Genomic DNA, 21,036 nt, shown 5'->3' on the forward strand with positions numbered 1-21,036 from the left:
CAGGAATTGCAGCTGAAAATTGCGTTGGTTCGGAATATGTTTGCCGTTTCTGAACTAAACAATAAATACGGGAAGAAATGTATGCCGTGTTACCGATGGAATATCCGTATATACGTACCGATTTTTTTTTAATTCACCAATTTTGTTATTTGGATAAATGACTGACTTGTATACTTAAGGGATTAATTAAAATATACCTTGAAATTATTTTTTTACGCACTACTACGATTAGCGTATTTAAAACATTAAGAGAAAGCGAACTTCTATACAAAATTTCATCTTCTTCTCATAAACATATTTATAAATGTTAGATAGATTTCCTTAGTTACTGCTTATTTATCTTATTTCGAATTTCCATCCCTTATTTTACCTCTCATTAGCAGCCCGTAAAGTCCCACTGCTGGGATAAAGGCCCTTTGAGGAGAAGGTTTGGAGCATATTCCACCACGCTGCTCCAATGCGGGTTGGCGGAATACACATGTGGCAGAATTTCGTTGAAATTAGACACATGCAGGTTTCCTCACGATGTTTTCCTTCACCGCCGAGCACGAGATGAATTATAAACACAAATTAAGCACATGAAATTTCAGTGGTGCCTGCCTGGGTTTGAACCCGAAATCATCGGTTAAGATGCACGCGTTCTAGCCACTGGGCCACCTCGGCTCTCTTTACCTCCTCATTAGATAAATTTTCAGAAAAGATGTCACACTCACATATTACTAACTTCAAAAAATTACGAACTTTCGTACAAAATTTAGGGTGAACGATCTAAATTTCATACTTTTAGGTAATGAATAAAATAAACGGTATTCCGATATTTCTAACATCGGAAATGATGAATTCTCATACAAACTTTCATCCTTTATTTAAACCTCTTATGAGATGAATTTTGAAAAATATTTTCATAGTGCTCACGTACGTTCTTCGTACTACATTTTATCCTTTTATAACTGTGATTTATAATATGTGTTGTATGTAATTTAGTCATTTTAAAGTTTTATTAAGTAGATATACTCAAAATCGGGCAGAAAGATATAAATGTAACAATTGTATTCGTATATATGAGTATGTACGAATTGTAATTTGTCTATAGGAAATTTCTAGCGACACGTCTCGGTGTAGGGACCAGGAACTATGCAATTAGCCTGTCATTCAAGTATTAACTGAAGTGGAACATGAAACGAGAGTCTAACCATGTGAATTGGGAATGTGTCGGATTTATACCGAATTGAAAATTGAAGGGAACGCCAGGTAATAAAATAAAAGCGGCCATGTGCGAGTCGGACTCGCCCATAAAGGGTTCCGTTGTAACTTTTGAATGAAAGGTAAATTGTGGTTTACGATTTATGACGTATTAAAAAAAATACTTACTAGATCTCGTTTAAACCAATTTTGGGTGGAAGTGTGCACGGTAATGTACATCATATATTTTTTTTAGTTTTATCTTTCTCTTATTTAAGAAGTTACAGGGGGGGGGGGGCACACGCACACAGAGGTACACACATCTTACCACTTTGGAAATGTCTCTCGCGCAAACTATTTAGTTTAGAAAAAAAATGATACTAGAAACCTCGATATCATTTTTGAAGACCAATCCATAGATATCCCAAACGTATGGGTTTGATGAAAAAAAATTAGTTTCAGTTCTAAGTATGGGGAACCCCCAAAATTTATTGTATTTTTTTTTTCATCTTTGTGTGAAAATCTTAATGTGGTTCACAGAATACCTCTACTTACCAAGTTTCATCTGTGACAAACGGACGAACAGAGAGACGGACATGACGAATCTATATAAAAAGATAAAATCTTACGCATTATAAGTTTTTTAATGATAAACGTGGATTTACGTCGGAAATATCTATGAGAATCTTCAACAGCAGACGATTGTATAGGTTTTTTAATCAATCCTATTTAACATTATTCCTTGACCGCTTTGTATATTAAATTTTAATTTAAAATTGTATAACATTTATACAAGGAACAAACACAAACTCATAACACATATTTCTAGACTGTATAGAGACAGTAGGTAACTGATATAGGAATAAGGTTTTACAAAAGGATCTCAATAAGCGTCCAAATTAGTTTTGTGGCTAAATAAAAAAAAAATAATAATAAAAGAACATTTGTGGGCAAATGATTATTAATAATAATCATTATTGAAAATGGAAAACTGTGTTTTTTTTTCATAAAAATGACTCGTAGTTTCTGTCGCCGATTCTTCTGTATTTAGTGCTTTCTTTTCTTTTCTTTAGTGAATTCTAAATTTCGTTTTTATTAATATACTTATATTTATTATTATTAAATGCGTTTTAAAATAATACTAATAATATAGTCTGAATAACGAACCTTATCCCGCTCAAAGTCATAAACCCTGCGTCGTCCTTCTTTGCATTTTAGGAGTCTAGACGCCAAGCTTAAGATTTGATTTTAATGTAAAGCCTTAGAGTAAGAGTTGAGGGTTTTGACCTTTAATTTGCATATTATATTTTGAAATAGCAGCGCAAAAATGTTCACTAAAAGTATAACACCTCACCTGGTGACAGGAGGGCTGGTTCCTTTCTTTGCCTAGAGGATCTTTTTAAAGATATTTGTATATAGTTAAGGCCTTATTGTTAATAGTTATTATGTAAATAAAGCGTAACGCTTATATATTTAAAGCAAATTATAAAAAATAATAGCTTGTAATAAACTTTAAACTTCCTAGAATTAAAATACACTATGATCTGAGAACCTTATCCTGCTGAATAAAGAATAATAAAAAAAACAGTTGACGTAACCTTGTAACAACACAATATAGATCTTAAGAAACAAAAGATTATCTTAAAGTTTTTGATTACAATAAGTAACTCTTTTTCGAATATAAAACACCGCATCACAGACAGTTCTTCCTTTTGTTGGAAACGTTTTATAATGTTGTCTCTTTTTATATAAAGTAAAATCATGAAAAAGATTATCATGATTACTGGCTTGCGTAAAACGCAGCTGGTTCAGTTTAGATGTGACCGACATTATCGTCGGCATATGTCAGCGTTTTTAACTAGCGCTATTCACAGTAGTGAGATCCGATAAAACTATCGGTAACGACACATTTATCAGACATTGGTGAATTTCTCGTGATAGACTTTGATTTAGTTCCAGTCGGATATTATTGTGCGTTTGTGATGCTAATAATATATAATAATTATAATCACAAAATAAACCTTAAAAAAATTGTTGTGGGGTTTTCAAGGTCAATTTAAATGCTTAATGTACACGTAGCTGTATATGTAACGGATGTAGATATTGCAACTTTTGGAACGAAGCTTTTTTGCGCAGCTTTCAGTAGAGAGAGCTGATAGAAATTGCCACGTAACGAAAAAGCGTTATACTCAATCCAGGCGACATTTACCTCTCGTATGTTTATATTTCTATTATATTATGTTTTATATATTTTATAACATTACATACATTACTCTGATACCAATGTAAGTAGCTAAAGCACTTGTGTTATGGAAAATCAGAATTAATGACGGTACCACAAATACCCAGACCCAAGACAACATAGAAAATTAATGAACAAAAGTTCATTAATATCTAAATCGACTCGGCCGTTTATCGAACCCGGGACCTAAGAATAGCGTACCCATGAAAACCGGTGTACACACTACTCGACCATGGAGGTCGTCAATTTTAATAATAAATTTATTTCTTGTCATTTAATTGTCTTCAAATGTTAATTTATTTGCAAGCCCGTCTGCGTAGATACCACCCAATCTTCATTTGTTCAACCCCCAAGAATTTATACATAGTACTGTTATTTTCCGGTTTTAAGGGTGAATGAGCCAGTGTAACTACAGGCACAAGGGAAAAACCATTTAAATTCCCAAGGTCGGTGGCCCATTGGTGGCATGGCAGTGGCGAAACTGAAAAAAATTTAAATGTATATTCGGTCCATGCTTTTGAGAGCTATGATGCCTCAGACAGACAATCTCAAACTTAAATAGATACATCTCTTTTTACATGAGTATTCGTATATATATACGTATATTTATACATATATCTATCTATGTGTCGAGTTGTATTCCCAAATAATGTCTAAATTAATTAACACGCAGACTAATGTTTCATAGTCGCGAGGGGTTGTGCTACTCATTAAGTCATATCGATATCTACGACCATTGGGAATATACGTCATATTCCCAATATATATTATATATATTAATCAATATAATAAAATCTAAATATTAGCAACGTTATTTTTACAAGCTTTAATTTATTTTTTAGTGTCTGTTAGTTTGTTTGGATCAAGTCTCGCTGGATTAGTTTCATCATTTTCTCTTATCGTAATGAGATACTTATTTTATTTGGTGGTTCAGCTGTGGTAATAATACATCTTAAACACTAAATAAGAAAAATTATCATCTATTAGCCTATGTCGTTCCTTGGTCTTCAAGCCGTGGACCACCATGGCCGGGAGTAGCTGTCAAGTTAATAGACAGCCATATTTACTTTCACATTTATAATATTAGTAGTAATTATTTTAAAAAGAATTGTACTTGTTTTAATTCACTCGGGAAGTATGGCCCGATTGGGCACCCAGGGTTACCTCTTGAGGAAGGAAGTATAGTTACCTAACAACAATTAGACAGGTATGAAAAATAATACTTGTACGAACTATAAAAAGTTATGTATATATGACATATATAGAAGTTAAATTATTTGTTCGCATTGAATATAAAATTACAAGTTTCAATTTGAAAGCAAAATTTCTATGTGTATTGTTTAAAGATAAAACTAAATGTTGTGTATTGAGATGCACTCAGCATCAGACATATAGGCTTTTAATATAATTAAATTACTATATTCAATTTTGTATCTATCTTATTAGTAAAAATATACCGTCAATTGAAATCATACTTTAAAAAGGGTTTTTATTATTTATTTCGTAGCTACCAATTCCTAGAATTGGGATCATATATAATATAAGCCCGAAAAAGAGCTTCATAAGCGAACACGTGACTGCATCCAAAAGAGATTCCTTACGGAATTATAGAAAAGCAGAAAACGTGGGCGAGGCGTAAAGCTCCGATCATTTTCATTTAATTGGTCAACATCAAGCTACACACCGAGCACAAGTGTCAGAAGCTTGCAATAAAAAAACGTTACGTATTAAAACGTCGCAGACAAATTTGTCGTTAATATTGTAATGGATTTGGGATTACAGTTGCTTTCGCATTATTTTATGTATTCAATAAAAGACCCAATGAAGTAAATTAAGAATGTCTAAGAATAATTAAATGTCAAGAAATAAAATTGTTAATAAAATCCCGTGTGAATTAAAACAATAACATGAAATAAGAGAAAAAGAAAGAGAGGAAAAAATTAGCTGCAGGCTGTACAACGTTTTTTTCTTACGTGGCAACTACTGTAACCCACTAAACCTTACAGTTTTTTTATGGTATATTGGTTGGTGGACGAACATATGGGCCATCTGATGGTAAGTGAGCAACACCGCCCATAGATAATGGCGATGTAAGAAATATTAACCATTCCTTACGTCGCCAATGCGCCACTAACCTTGGGAACTAAAATGTTGTCTCTTGTGCCTGTAGTTTCATTGGCTCACTCACCCTTCAAACCGGAACACAACAATACTGAGTACTGCTGTTTAGCGGTAGAATGTCTGATGAGTTCTGAGACTGATGAGATGATCCAGATGGATTTGAAAAAAGCCCTACCATCAAGTAAAAGGCATTGGTACTAATTCAGCTTGGAAGATGTTCCCAACAAACCAACAAACATTGCAAGTTAATAGAAGCTTGTAGTAAAGCGAGCCGAGCCTTTCGCCGCAAGCTCCACGCGCTTCAACCCTTTGTCGGTTATTCGGTGAATCCCTTTGAGTGTTACGTTATAAGTCATTAAAGGTCGACGCGTCGTTTCAAACAAACATGTTGCTTTGTATTTCTATTAAATATCTGAACTCTGTCATCACGACTGAGTACTGCTCACAAGGCACGTTACGAATATATTTGCAGGCGACAAAACACTAGTTATTTTTTTAATTTTTGCTATCATTCCATCTCATGCTCTGTATATTAACTGTTTTTAATTTTTATTCGTATATAGTTAAGGTTTCGATGTTAGCATAATAATAATTAATAATAATAATAATTTATTTAAGCATCATTAACGACCTTGACGACGATTTTGACGACCTCCGTGGTCGAGTAGTGTGTACACCGGTTTTCATGGGTACACCACTCCGAGGTTCCGGGTTCGATTCCCGGCCGAGTCGATGTAGAAAAAATCATTAGTTTTCTATGTTGTCTTGGGTCTGGGTGTTTGTGGTACCGTCGTTACTTCTGATTTCCATAACACAAGTGCTTGAGCTACTTACATTGGGATCAGAGTAATGTATGTGATGTTGTCCAATATTTATTATTAACAAGATATGAACGCTAATAACTGCTAGAGTGTAAAACTGTGGTGCGTTTATTAAACAAATTATAAAACAAAGCGACATTACGGTACTTCTTAGAACATTAAAATTGCACAAATTAATCAAAAGAAAAAACGAATCATACAAAAATAAATATTTCTTATGTAAATAAAAGTATACATATTTATTTTTATCATAAAAAATATATTTTTGATTGAATCTCTACAGACTGAGTGTCCGTTTGAGTGCCCAAATGTAATACATTTTCTTATTACATTACAAACAACTATTTTAAAAAAGGAACATAATGTGCCTAACATTGAAAACAAATAAAACTCAGTAGCTGCTACTTTTATATTTCATATAATACGGTTTCATTCCCAATGGACTGTACAAATTGAATATAAAATAACTTCAAACAAGTTTTCAATTTCTGTTATCGTATTGTTCAGTGTGTCACTCTTTATATACCCTTACCTATATCGACGACAGAGCGACATTACTCGATTGCCTGTAAGACACTTATTTGATTGGAACCGAATCCATATATCAATGTTTTAAGTAATAAGTTTTGAAGGATGACGTCACAAAAATATTCGATAATTATTATTAATCTAAAGCAGCTAGAACCCTCTCCCGTCGTGACGGATTGACAATCCATCGGATTATGAGAGTGAGACGAGATGGCCCAGTGGTTAGACCGCGTGCATCTTAATCGAAAGGCAAGCACCACCGAATTTCATGTGCTTAATTTGTGTTAATAATTCATCTGGTGAAGCCGGCATTTGTCTAATTTCAACGAAATTCTGCCACATGTGTATTTCACAAACCCGCATTGGAGCAGCGTGGTTGAATATGCTCCAAACCGTCTCCTCAAAGGGAGAGGAGGCCTTAGCCCAGCAGTGGGAAATTTACAGGCTGTTAATATAAAAAAATGTTAATGAGAATGAGAGGATATCGACTGCACCTGTGATAGCGCACAAATTTTGAATTTTTGAAACTTTCCTTCTTTGAAAATTTACTCGATCGAAATGTACTTTATAAATACGAAATATACATTTATATCGATTAAACTGTTTCATAAGAATGTATGAGAAACTAACGAGTATGATCGTTAATTAAGTTTGAAAATTAAAAGTATGATGCTACTGGCATGTTGCCGGCTACTAATTAAATTAAAAGAGCAACAATTCACGGGAATAAGGGTCGTGTAGAGATGAGTAGATCAAACCTTATAGTCCTCCGTCGTGCTAATGTCTCCACTCCTTGCGTTTACGTTACACAGGCATTACGTTTACTTGAAAGAGTTTATATTAATCTTAATAGTAATTCAGTGATTTAATAAAATCTCTTCAAAAAAATATCATTGTACCTTCAGATGCAATAACGATGCACTACCAAAACCACGACTGGCACCACTAACTACGACGTCAATTAATTGACATAATAAATTTATTTTTACAATTATACCAATCACAAAAATACTATCAAATTATATGCAATGAAAGCTCTTGAAAATGATACTCGTATATTATCATTATCGTATCGGGTATGGTATATATTTCACTATACCCGCGACAAAGGATTTTGAATGAACGATAAAATTGAAGGCACCTTGTACTTCATCTTCAATCTGTAATAAATATCTAAAGCTTGTCCTTGGGCTTGATAATTTTGAAGTAAATTTATGTTCTTTTAGATAAGTTTATAAGCAGTTTTGTTATGTAAATTCTCTTGTCTATTATATAATTATATTTAAATAATATTATAATTACATGTAAAGCGATTATTTCTCTTTCGCTCAGATAAAATAGGTTTTTTTTTTTTGTTTTGTTAAAATAATATATCCCGGAAACTGATCTTAGCACCATATCCAATCTAAGGGATAAGATGAAGTCAACATACGTTTATATGTAGATACCAATGTATATATTATTTGTACACCTTTATTGCTTGGATCTTGGTTTGCAAGGGAAGACCTATCCTTTAGATTTACTTGAGCAAGTCAATTTCATTGTTAAAATTAGTTTCAACTGTAATTGTTGTTAAATGTTTAACATAAAGAGCGATGGGACATTAACCTTAGATGTAACAATGTTCCAAGTTTAAATTTAATCAATTATTTATGTATACGTCAATGGAGTAAGTTTTAGAAACGGTTGACATTTATAGAAATAAGAATGATAACTTTCGTTTTATTAATGATCGTATTTTTGCATTATAAAAATCAGTCGCTTAGGAGTGCCTGAGTAGAATGGAGCCTAACTTGACATACTATCAAATAAAAAAGTACAAATTCAAGGATAACGTCCAAATGTTTCAAATAACGAAACGAAATTATTACAGACTATCGCTTACAATAACAAATATTTCTCTACATTGGTATATAAAAAAAAACATATTATGGTATATAAAAAATCCGCCTGTCAGTTCTTCTCCAATCTAAGGAAAAAATATACATACACAGACAATCAATAAACAAATGTGATGCTTCTGTGTTAATTGAAATAATGTCGTTCGAAAAGACAAAATTAGCATGCTGCAATGAACTAAGAAGTCTACAAAAAACCTTTATCAAAACCTTATTTAACGTAACCTTTTTATCGTTTGGTTAATAAACCTAAAATCATGGGGTGTTTTGCATTAATACGGCTTGCCGATAAGAATAGCAGGCGATGAAAACGTAATAGATCTTTATCGTTCGGAAATTTAATGTTCATTTTCAGTATAACAACAGGTCTAAATATATCTATAATTGAAAACAAATCACTGATATTAGTGGAAGAGGTCATATGTATAAATTCACCTTTAACCTTAACTGAGCAGCATAAAAGCTGACTATTCTCTTATATTTTCACATCGAATAACTAACGAAATGACATACTTATTATAACGGTACAGAAGGCTTATTTGCCGTGGAACGGAACGTAAAATTTAATTGAAGAAATAGTTGTATATCTTCGGGCTTACACGTGCCTTTTGCGATCACGAGGCACCTGCAACTTCGTCATTTCGCAACCCTGTTTCTATCCGTAGTAACTTGATAACAAAATCGGCATGAATCAAACGTCCCAAAATATTTGTATATTTTTAGGTGGTTGGTTTCGCAGGTTATATGAAAATCTTGTAACCCAGGAATATATAACCTGGAATCGGAGTAGAATAACCTACATAGAATTTCAAACTAAGTAAATTACGATGAATTAAGTCCATTACATAAGTTAAGACCACGTAGCGAAGATATTATGTTTTATGACAAGCATAATTCTCATGTTTGAAACTTTATAGCTGTATAATATCGTTGTGTATTTTTATTGTACGTAGAATTTTACAAGGAGAATATTTTTGACCTGTTTTCTTTCGTATTCATTAATACGTTTATGCTAAATATATTCAAAATTGATCTCGTTATGAGATAATTATATATCTAGATAATATAACTTGGTGGTAGGGCTTTGTGCGGACCTGCTTGGGTAGTTACCACCCCCTTATCTAGTCTTACTCTACCGTCAAAAATGACCACATAGTATTGTTGAGATCCAGTATGACTCAATAAGTCTGTGTAATTACATAATCAAGGGACATAACGTCGGTTACTATATCTTACAGTATTAATGTCTATGTGGTCAACACCGACAAGTTATCATCATCACATTCGCCAGCCTGTCATTTGTCATTGACGATATGAAATTAAAAAAATCATTTCCTCTGATGATCTTATTGGGCCATATCTAGTATTATATATTATATAAGTTTAGTAATTTGTCGGAAACGTCGGCCAAATTGTTTTTAGTTGTTAAATATATACTGTTTCTTTAATATATTTTCCACGAGGCTTAGGTGGTTTGAATATCTGTATACCAATGAAACATTCATTTAAAATCTCAATCTACTCACTATATCTTATGTTTTAAAAATTTGATATTGTTAATGATTAAGCAAATGTTATATCTTATTTATATAAAGGAAGGCTGTCAGCCAAAAAAGCAACGGATATTAAATGGTCATTTTCGCCCATATATATTAGAAATTTAGTATTTTCAGAAACATTACCTCTAATCTTATTCGGGGACTTAAAAATGTTTTCTCATTAGCAGCCCGTAAATGTCCCACTGCTGGGATAAAGGCCTCCTCTCCTTTGAGGAGAAGGTTTTGGAGCATATTCCACCACGCTGCTCCAATGCGGGTTGGCGGAATACACATGTGGCAGAATTTCGTTGAAATTAGACACATGCAGGTTTCCTCATGATGTTTTCCTTCACCGCCGAGCACGAGATGAATTATAAAAACAAATGAAGCACATGAAATTTCAGTGGTGCCTGCCTTGATTTGAACCCGAAATCATCGGTTAATATGCACGCGTTCTAACCACTGGGCCATCTCGACTCTTGAATGAAAAAATGTTTTCTCATGTGGTTGTAACATTGCGTTACTCAAACTCCGAGTTTATCTGAAACCCAAAGTTTGAAGTTTATTTCACACGTGCTGGTGACCTGAATACGTTTTCCTGCACCTTAGAACACGAGATGAATAATAAATACAATTTAAGCGCGTAAAAATTCATTGGTGCCTGGCCAGAAAATTTGAAAAATGACACCCAATAATTTTCCGTCTTCTTCTTGTATGTTGTCTCTGTGTTCTTTCTGTGAGAATTATCAGTAGGAGTTGATTATATTATCTTAATATAGGGCAAGTTGGTTAGTTGGTTGGCTTTGGTTGTTGGCTGTTGGCTTTCTTTGTTCTGTCGAATTGTACCGTATCGGAATATCAAAGAGAGAATGCGCTGGTTGTTTTATTCATACCTTTATATATCTCAGATTAGCAGCTGATCAATGTATTTAATCGCGATAAATATTTTAACTATTCCATTGAATTTCAAATCGATATCTATTTGCGTCATCATTTTTCATATGCTTTAATCTACCTTCTGTTTTCACTTGTAATCTCATATAATATGAATATAAACTATAATGCTATACTTTTAATAAATGTATTTTTCAAGTGAATGTGTGTCATCAATATTGTTGAACAATATTTTGCTTAAATATCTAAACTTCAAAGAGTTTTTACGACTGTATGTATTAGTCATAAAAACTCGTGACTTTTTTATTATAAGGCGATAGTGACTGAAATTGTTCACGCGTTGAATTAGAGATTTGGAAACGAGAGAGGAGGGATTTATTGAAGCTGCAACAGAATGCATTGATACCTGCACCAGAGCAGGTACGTCTGTAGGTTTAGTCTTTATACAAGCAAAACAGTTCTTTAGTAACTATGTTTATTTTTTTACTTCGTATTTACTTAAATATTATAATAAGTTTTATTTGTACATAATAATATATTAAAAATAAAGAAAATTACATATTTAAATATTTTTGATTTTTTTGTTGTTTGAAGTTACTAAGATAAGTAGTTGTAGTCACTTGTTGCTATGACACATATTTATGTTATTTTATGTCTCCTTCCAGTAATCTCTTTTTTATCTCTCCTTTGTGCCTTTTCGAGATCACTTTCTGTGTTATTGTCTAATATGTTAACCTATTCAATTACATGACCAAACTACTTTTTAATAATTACCTAAATAACTCGTGACGCAACGATCCCTACGCTAAAGAAGACGAATTAAACATCGTCACACTAATTTTTTGTTTAGCTCGACTCATCGCGTTTTCGAAAACAGACCGTGGATGAAAATCTTGGGCACTATTTTTATCGTCATTCCTATTAAATAAAAATATACTCGTTTACCACAGAACACGAAAAGAATAAACACTAAGTAAAATATGAGAAACCTTTGTATGCATGTCGTAACACTTAACTATAAAAACAACAGGAAATAGACAACTTATTTAACCCAAAATCGGTACCTTAGTATGTTAGTTTACTAAAACAGGACAAGTTGAGGATTTGAATAATATAGTACTGTTACGAACAAGTTAAAATCTCCGCAAGCGTACGGAAATCGACGTACAAGATTTTGACATCTAAATCGCTATACTTAAGTGTTATTTTAGTTTGAACATTAAAAAGATATTTGCTGTATTTAATGCGACAAGGTTCTGCATTTTGAATCGCACTGCAGACGCGCTGATACAGTTAATACTTGAGAGATTAATTTACTTTAGCGAACATTGCTTAATTAATATGTGAAGTGTACAATTACTCTGCGTGCCTAAATTGCTATGTATTAGGCGCAATGACAATTTATCTTAATGTTTAACTTGCGAATGAAATGTTACTTAATGAAAACCTTTTATATTTCATAACCAGGTAAAATGTTTAGTTAATATTGAGTGATCTTAATAGAAGAATCACACAAGGCTAGCAGGTTCAAATCCTGATAAATACCGGTGAGCTCTTATATGTTTAATTTATATTAATTGATCTTGAAAACTGCATAGAATGAATTCTGCCGAATATTTATTTTAAACAATAAGAAATAAGTACCCTTAAGATAAGAGAATGCTTTTGGCCGGTTCTAAGATGACCTAGAACTGAGTTGAACCTGCATTTAATATACAGGCGGTTACTTTACAATTTTTTTATTTTATTTTTAAGATTGAATGGTACGGACATTTGAACAACAACGTAAATTCTATGTGTATGATTATACTTGTTTCATTATGATATTACTTTTAAGAAGATATACAATATCACATTGTTAATTTCTAACCGCGTAGCGCTGCTACACACGTAGGTCTACGAATACTACAAAACTGAATCGCTTTTGGCATTGTGTTATGTATGCTTTAGGTGTGGAACACATCTATTCGGAATCTTCTACAATGCTTGGGATGTACGACAGGATAGATAACAAAGGGTTTACAGTTAAAGTTTAAGCTTAATCTAATAGATATGGCTACAATTAAAATGCTCATACGATATAAGGGCTGGCTAGTGATGTGAAAGTCGCAGATTCGATCCTAGTTTGTTGTGCTATTGTCATTCCCATTTCGAATTTAAATTGCAGGCGTTAATTGGAACTCCATTAAAGTACATATTTTCTAGTATTATTACAAATAAATCTTTTGAATATACATTTTATAACCGCAAATGATATAATTGTTGATTGAGAATTGATATTGTTTAATAATAATAATAAAGTACAATTATACATTAATAAAATGTATGCGCCATGGTGATCTATATTAAATGCACAATATATTTAAGGCATTATATTTCGTAAGGATTAATGCTGTTTTGCTTAAAATCACTTCGTAAATAAGTAAAGGATAAAAATTGGTTATTGTGAAAATCCCTAAGAGATAGACGTGTATCACCCCGGAGTTTTTTGTAAACCTTTTTAAGGTGTACAATACTGTAGGAAATTATATTGATCTATCTCGTAGGGTTCAGCCAGCGTTTGCAAAGTAAGCGCAAAAATATGTGTTTATTTGCGAAATCACATTAGAAACATTTCTAGGAACATTTCTCCACTATATTATGCATGCAAATTCCGTTGCGTAGTTTTAAAGATCTAAGCATACATAGGGACAGACTTTGTTATATACTAAGTACACAGTAATAGTAAACACAGTAATAGTACAAACATTATACATACATAATATTGTTTCAATTTCGTTGCAGGAATTCGACTAACAAACCTCTAGTGTCGAGTCCGAGGTGCTCCATTATTTAAATTCTATCCAATAACACGCCGGTGAAAATACATATAGTATACCATATATATTTACATATATTTGTTTTAATCAGACTCAAACGGTCTCATATGTATTGTTTTTAAGTGATCGTCAATTTCGGGAGTTCGGAATATAAATTAAAATACATTTTATTCGAGAGAATTTTGTTAAAATAATTTAATGAATAATATTTTGAATTGCTATGGTTTTGAAGTTTATTTTGAAAAAAAAAAATAGAATAAAAAGTTATAGCACATAAATAATAACAAATAAATTAAGTAAAGTAAATTAATAAAAGTAAATTCTAATAATATTTAAAAAAAAATCAAAAAGTGTTTTAAAGAAGTCATTATTAAAGTAGCAATTGAAATTATTCCTTTCTAAATTTCCAAATGCTGATAAAAATTGACATCCTTGTTTGTGTCAATAGAATTCCAGTTCATTATTATTCCATTGATACAATTAAATAAGATTGTATATCTTTTAGACTAAATAAACGAACAAGAACGGAACAAGGATCGGTACTAGGACCATTGCACTACATAACGTACGTCAATGATTTAGAAAATGCTATTAAAAGCTGTGAAATGTATCAGTTTGCAGACGACACATGTCTCCTGTCAGCGCACAATAACATAGACGAAGCATTAAAACAAATTCAATCGGATTTTGACGTACTTACGAAGTGGTCACATGATGTAGGTCTTGTAATAAATGTCACAAAGACAAATTCTATGTACATTAGTTCAAGTCACAACAGATATAATGGTAGTTTAAAGATCATTGCCCATAGTCATACATGTTTACACAGAAATAGTAATAATTATTGTAAATGTCCCTCATTAGATATGGTCCAAAACCAGCGATATCTTGGTTTAATTATTGATAACCGTCTTAAATGGAAAGACCATATAAATAGTGTCTGTGATAAGTTACGAGCCCTTTTAGCAAAATTTAGTCTATTACGTAATAAAATTCCATATTCAATTTTATTGATGTTGTATAAAACTCTCGGCGAATCTATAATTTCATACGGACTCAGCAGCTATGGTTTAACAGGGAGAACACATATTAATCAAATTTATCAACTGCAGCTAAGATTGTTAAAAACAATTGTACCAAAAAAAATTAAAGACTTATATAAAACTAATTATCACAACTTATTTATTTATTGCAAGGTAATGCCAGTTAATATTAAAATTGAGTTCATGCTACTAACAGACCAATATTTTAATTTTAATGTAAATCAAACAATAAATACTAATAATTATAACATGCAATTAAGAAATGTCAGTAATCAAAAATTAAATATTCCTAAATACAATAATAACTATGGCAAGCGAGTATTGGAATATGTTATTCCTACTTTAATTAATAAAATCCCTAATGATATAAAAAAACAATTAAACATAAAAAATTATAAAAACAAATTAAAAAAATTCTATGTGGAACATGCTGTATAGTGTAGCTATTCAAATTGTAAATTCCTGGAACTAGTTCAGTGCGCGAGCGTCGACCATTATTACAAAGCTATTATTTTAGTTCTACCCTCAATTTTGTATTTCTGTTACACTTATTATTTTTACTCATACTCATTGTTAATTCGTTATCATTTTAATATGTTGTTATCGTCTTTTGAATCCGCGGTGCGCAGGAAAACCGTCTGTGGTTTTTGTTGTACCGTTTTGTGTATTATTAATGTATTGTTCTTTTGGTTTAATAAATAAATAAAAAAAAAAAAAAAAATAAATACTACAACTATACTATGTTACACTCTTTACTTACACTTCATGCACCAGTGCAAGTTATAGTGTAATACCTGGTGTATAAAGTGTAACAAATACCACATTAATTAAGAACTTGGTTTGACGAAATATTTTAAACAAATTTAATTTAGAAATAACTATTTTTTTTATAGTATACGTCTTATCGTAGCAATTGATTGAACAATTTATCCTCTTTTATTTCACTGGTAGCGTTGAAATCTTCGTGAGATAACACTTTAACGAGAATGAACCGAAAGTTCGTTTATTTTCCAGTCATTTTCATTATCAACTATCGACGTGTTTTTAATGGAAAGCTTATAGTTTAATACAAAACCAATTTCGTTTAAAATTGACGCGCTAGAAATATTTTCATACTTGCTTTGAAATTTTTTAGATCCTTTTAATGTACCGGCTTCTATCACGTTAGTATTTTTACTTTTCTTTAAAGTAATTATAACGGATTATTTTTTTTTTATTATAAAAATTATCGATAGTTGTTTTTTATTTTTGTTTATTCTGAAATGTGCCACTGCTGAGCTAAGTCCTCTCACTTTAAGAGGAAAGTTTGGAGCTTCATAAACCTCGCTTTTCCAATACGGGTTAGTGGATACACATGTGGCATTATTTCGTAGAATTTTGATACATGCAGGTATCCTCGCGATGTGTTCTTTCACCGCCAAGCACGAGATCAATTACAACAGAAACTAAGCACATGATAGTTTTGATATTTGCTAATCTTACCATACACTAATGTCTCTTTTGTTCGTGATCCAATAAAGAACCACCTGGAAACTTTCCCAGGATAAATAACCTTATTTAGCCTTGAAAACGTTGCCCTTTGAACTTTAGGTTTACATTTTTTTAAGTAATTAAAATTTCCATTTTCCTCGCACTTTCCGGTAGCGTAATGCGAAAAATATTATAACAATTAAATTAAAAACACAAATGAACAAAGTTGAACCTGAAAAATATAAAATTCAAGCGCTTAATTTCATAATTTGTGATACGCTTGAGGTGAGAGAAGGTATGCAAATGAGTAACATTAAAATATATATTTCTTGCTCTCGGGTAATAAAATCGCATAGCGCTTTAAACCGCTTTTTGAGCTTCATTTGACACTAAAGTTTTATTACCGTAATTTATTTGGGCTTGAATAATAAATTTTAAATTTAGTCAGAAAATTTTTTCGTAATACGGTTAAGTAAATTCTAAATGCCGCGACCAACTGTACTACACTGTACTGTGGTGTCAGGTCGAACAAAGGTTTGACTTAACAATCGGGCTGATGTTTTTTTTTGTAATTTGTGTATATCAAGTTTTAAACGCGGTCTAATTTTTTTTTTTGTGCCGACGTTCCCTTTTACTAATGGCGTTCGTGGGCTCGAGCTGACTGCTAGTGTTTTCTTCGTTTAATACATTTAACGTTTATTTATTTTTATATACATATTATCATAGGTAGGTAGACTGACAAATGGGCCACTTATCGTAAGTGGTCATCATGGACATTGGGTCCGTCCATGTATTATTTGTACTATAATACTACGAATACCATAAACGACCTCAATAAATATATATTTATATATAAAATATACACTTAAAAAATATTTTGTAGGTCAATAAGTTATAGTAAACACACACGATGTATGTACACATGAAGTCTAACTTTTCTGAGAGCCGTAACAACTGTGGCACGATAAAAATAAAGCAAATAACCGTTGGCAATTTAAACGCGTAGCAAGCACATTTCATAAGCTACGCCGCGTCGTCATGAGAGACTACGAATGCTACTACGCGTCTACGATTATACAATAAGAGTCACAATTCCGCACCACAAGATAATAAGTGCTTAAGAAGATAATACACAATATTATCTTTTATTACCAGCATTTGTCTTTCTATTATTACTTAAATAAAAAGACTAAGAAACAAATTCGAAAGTGATATTCTACTTTGATTTTAATTATTATATCATTTAAATAATATATGCATCAAAATAGCGTAGCGTCTTAAGACAAACGTCTTAACTTACAACATTTCTCGAGTGAGATACGATGTGAGTGCTTGCAGATTAATACTAAGTCGTAACTTTAATAATAGGTTTTTAATGGAATTGGCTTACGGGCAAATGGGCCACCTGATGGTCAACACAGTCTATAGAAACTGGCGCTATAAAAAACCACATTCATACCACTCCAATGTGCTACCGACTTTGAAAACTAAAATGTTGTGTCTCTTGGACCTGTAATGACACTGGCTCACTCGCCTTGCACCAGAATACAACAATGCTGTGTATTGTTGCTTGGCGATAGAATATATGATGAATAATATAATAGGTTGTATTCATGCACAAAATCAATGCTGGCATAATTGCTCGAAGCATCAATGATGGCTCGTCTGGGCTTAAAGCCACAACTTTTAGGTTATATTTTATAACAAGTGGACCATCTTTGCTCCCACTCCCAATAATATGAAAACTCCAAATATATTCCCGCATAGAGCATTCAGAAGACAAATGTATGCTTAATTTAGACGTTCGATAATCAGTAACCGATATTTTATGCATCATTAAGCGTTATGTGAACAAGGTTTGATGAACAGCCGAATTTGCGCAGAGGTCCGTGAATTATACCGAGCTATATAATTACTGGAGTCGGTATGCTTTGACGAGTTGAAGGCTCTGAAACTGACAAATGCAATTCATAAACATAACAGTTATTTGTATAAATGTATAAAATTGCATCGAAGGTTATCAAAGTTTCATAATTAATAATGGAATCTCTCAAATATGAAACCATTTATTATTAATCATCCTTTCCATGTATAACCATATGTTGTAATTCGATCACTTGTCATAACAAGATATATATCAAAAACAGCTGTAGCGAGACCAAAATCTGCGTGTAATTTATTCTCTGTCTAGTTTCGGGTTTATTAAACATCGTTGGCTGTGTGCCGAGACGGCAAACTGTGCTGCGAATCTATGCAAACGGCGGCCCCGGCTGGCTAGGGTCTGTTTATATTCGACAATATATTATACTGTTTTATTTATATCACGATTCGAATGTTAAACGTAGCACTCTCCCTACGTGTAATAAAAGAGTTCTCAAGTCGACTTGTATATTTTTTCATGCAGAAAATAGATCGATCGTTGCTTGGCTTCCCTAATGGTATTTGCTTACAATTACAATAATAAAAAAAAAAACTACTATATACAGTATTTTTATATATTATATATTACCATATATTATTTTAAACTGAAAAAAAATGACAGTGTGGGCCACGTCTTCCAAGAAGACGACAAGCTCGCGAAGTCCAGCGAAGATCTGCTGGTGTTTAGTAAAAATATAATATAACGCCACAATTTATAAAAATAAAATGTGAAGAGAGGCACGGGCAACTGTGAGCCCGTGGATGTTTTAAAGTAAATAAAAAAAAATGGTATTTTCTGTTCGTAAATCTTAGGAAGTAATGCTGTGAAAATAAAGTTAATAAAACAATAAATGTTTCTCTACTAGGAGTAGGGAGGAGTTTATACCACCGCGCTACTCCTATGTAGTTTGGTTTCATTACAATTTATATAATGACTATTAAGAAGGAGAATGTTTGTAATTTCTAAATATATAATCGTATTTCCAAATGTCGAGTTCACTAATTTATACGATTCCAACTAACCAAGCATTCTAGATTACAATTGTGTTAGTGTTGTTGATAACACTAATTTGAGCCGAGATGGCCCAGTAGTTAGAACGCGTGCATCTCAAGTAATGATTTCACATGTTCAAAACCAGGCAAGCACTACTAAATTTTCATCCGCTTAAATTATGTTTATAATTCATCTCACGCTCAGCGGTGTGTATTACTATTATATGAATTGAATAGAAATTCTTCTACATTTGTATACGCCAACCCGCATTGGAACCAAACCATTCTCCTCAAAAGGGAGAGGAGATCATAGCCTGTGTATATAGTAGGGCATTTACAGGCTGTTACTAATCCTTATTTGCATTGAATAATCTATTTGTCTAATTTGTATGTTTATATTATAAAGTTATATTTATAAGGGATGTTATAAAAATTAGAGAAAGATTTTACAATAACAATGAAACCCCTTTACTCAGCCGGATTTGGCAAATAAAGTCGTACTCGTAAAAATAAATTTCAACGTTATCCCCGTTTACGGGTGATTCGTAACAATATTGTGTTTGTACGGAATAATAATTGGGTTAGCACGAATAGGTTTTTCGTTTACAATCATGATATTATTTAATCAAGTTTTCCCTTAAAAAATGCGTATAATTTTCGAATCGCCCAATAAATATATGTATAGTTAGGAGGTAAGTGAGTAAAGGCGAGTGAGTTACTTATTTCTATAAGTTTATATAATATTAAATGAAAATGTTATAACAAAAAATAATAAGAATTTATTTTTTGTATTGTATTATTTTTGAAGAATGAGCTAACGAGCTTAGACACCAAATGAATGTTAATACAAATTTTTTTTTAATACTTACTTCCTTTTTATTTTAACTTCGAGCGTGTTCTCATGATGAAGTTAATTAAATTCAAATATCAGAATGTGACATGCAATATTGACTACAATAATAATTACAAAATGCACTATTTGATACACGTATCAAAATGCCGTACCGTAAGTCGGTTGTCAAAATTTCACAAATGATACAAAGTGAATTTCTTTTTCGATTCCTTACTTAATCGTAATACTGTTCTTTATTTTCTCTGCCCGTGTTCCAATCTATTTGGAGTCGGTGTAGCATGTATTTTCATTCCTCCTCATCGTTCAAATCCATCTCTCTAATATCCCTCCTCACGCACGCCATCAATGTTTTCTTAGTTCATCCTCTTCCCCTCCCTCCCTCTACGCTCATGCTCATCACTCTTTTAGTAACGCGTGTCTCCTCTCTTAATTCCAATACTGCTCTGTAACATTTACTGTGACTTAGCATTACATCTATGAAAACCAAATCTCTGTTCTGAAATAATAAAATTAATTCATGATCTGAATAAAAACATAGTGAGTTCTGCTTGTGTGTAAAAATCTAAACGACCAGCCAACCCAAACTGAATCTCTGTTTAACTAAATGTAATAAATCTAAGACTAAAGGAAAGTAGGAATACTTTCATGTTGAAGAATTTTTATAAGTTTACATTTTACATAGTGAGTTAAGAATATTGGAAGTATTGAAACAAA

General features: G+C 32.2%; 1 protein-coding gene across 6 annotated transcripts in view; it reads left to right on the forward strand.

Annotated features, from left to right (window-relative positions):
* Nucleotides 1–21,036, forward strand: part of LOC125070203 (transient receptor potential cation channel trpm) — a 277,870-nt gene that overhangs the window by 165,235 nt on the left and 91,599 nt on the right. The gene's annotated exons all lie outside the window — the stretch shown is intronic.

The sequence above is a fragment of the Vanessa atalanta genome, chromosome 17 (assembly GCF_905147765.1).
Source record: "Vanessa atalanta chromosome 17, ilVanAtal1.2, whole genome shotgun sequence".
Lineage (NCBI taxonomy): Eukaryota > Metazoa > Arthropoda > Insecta > Lepidoptera > Nymphalidae > Vanessa > Vanessa atalanta.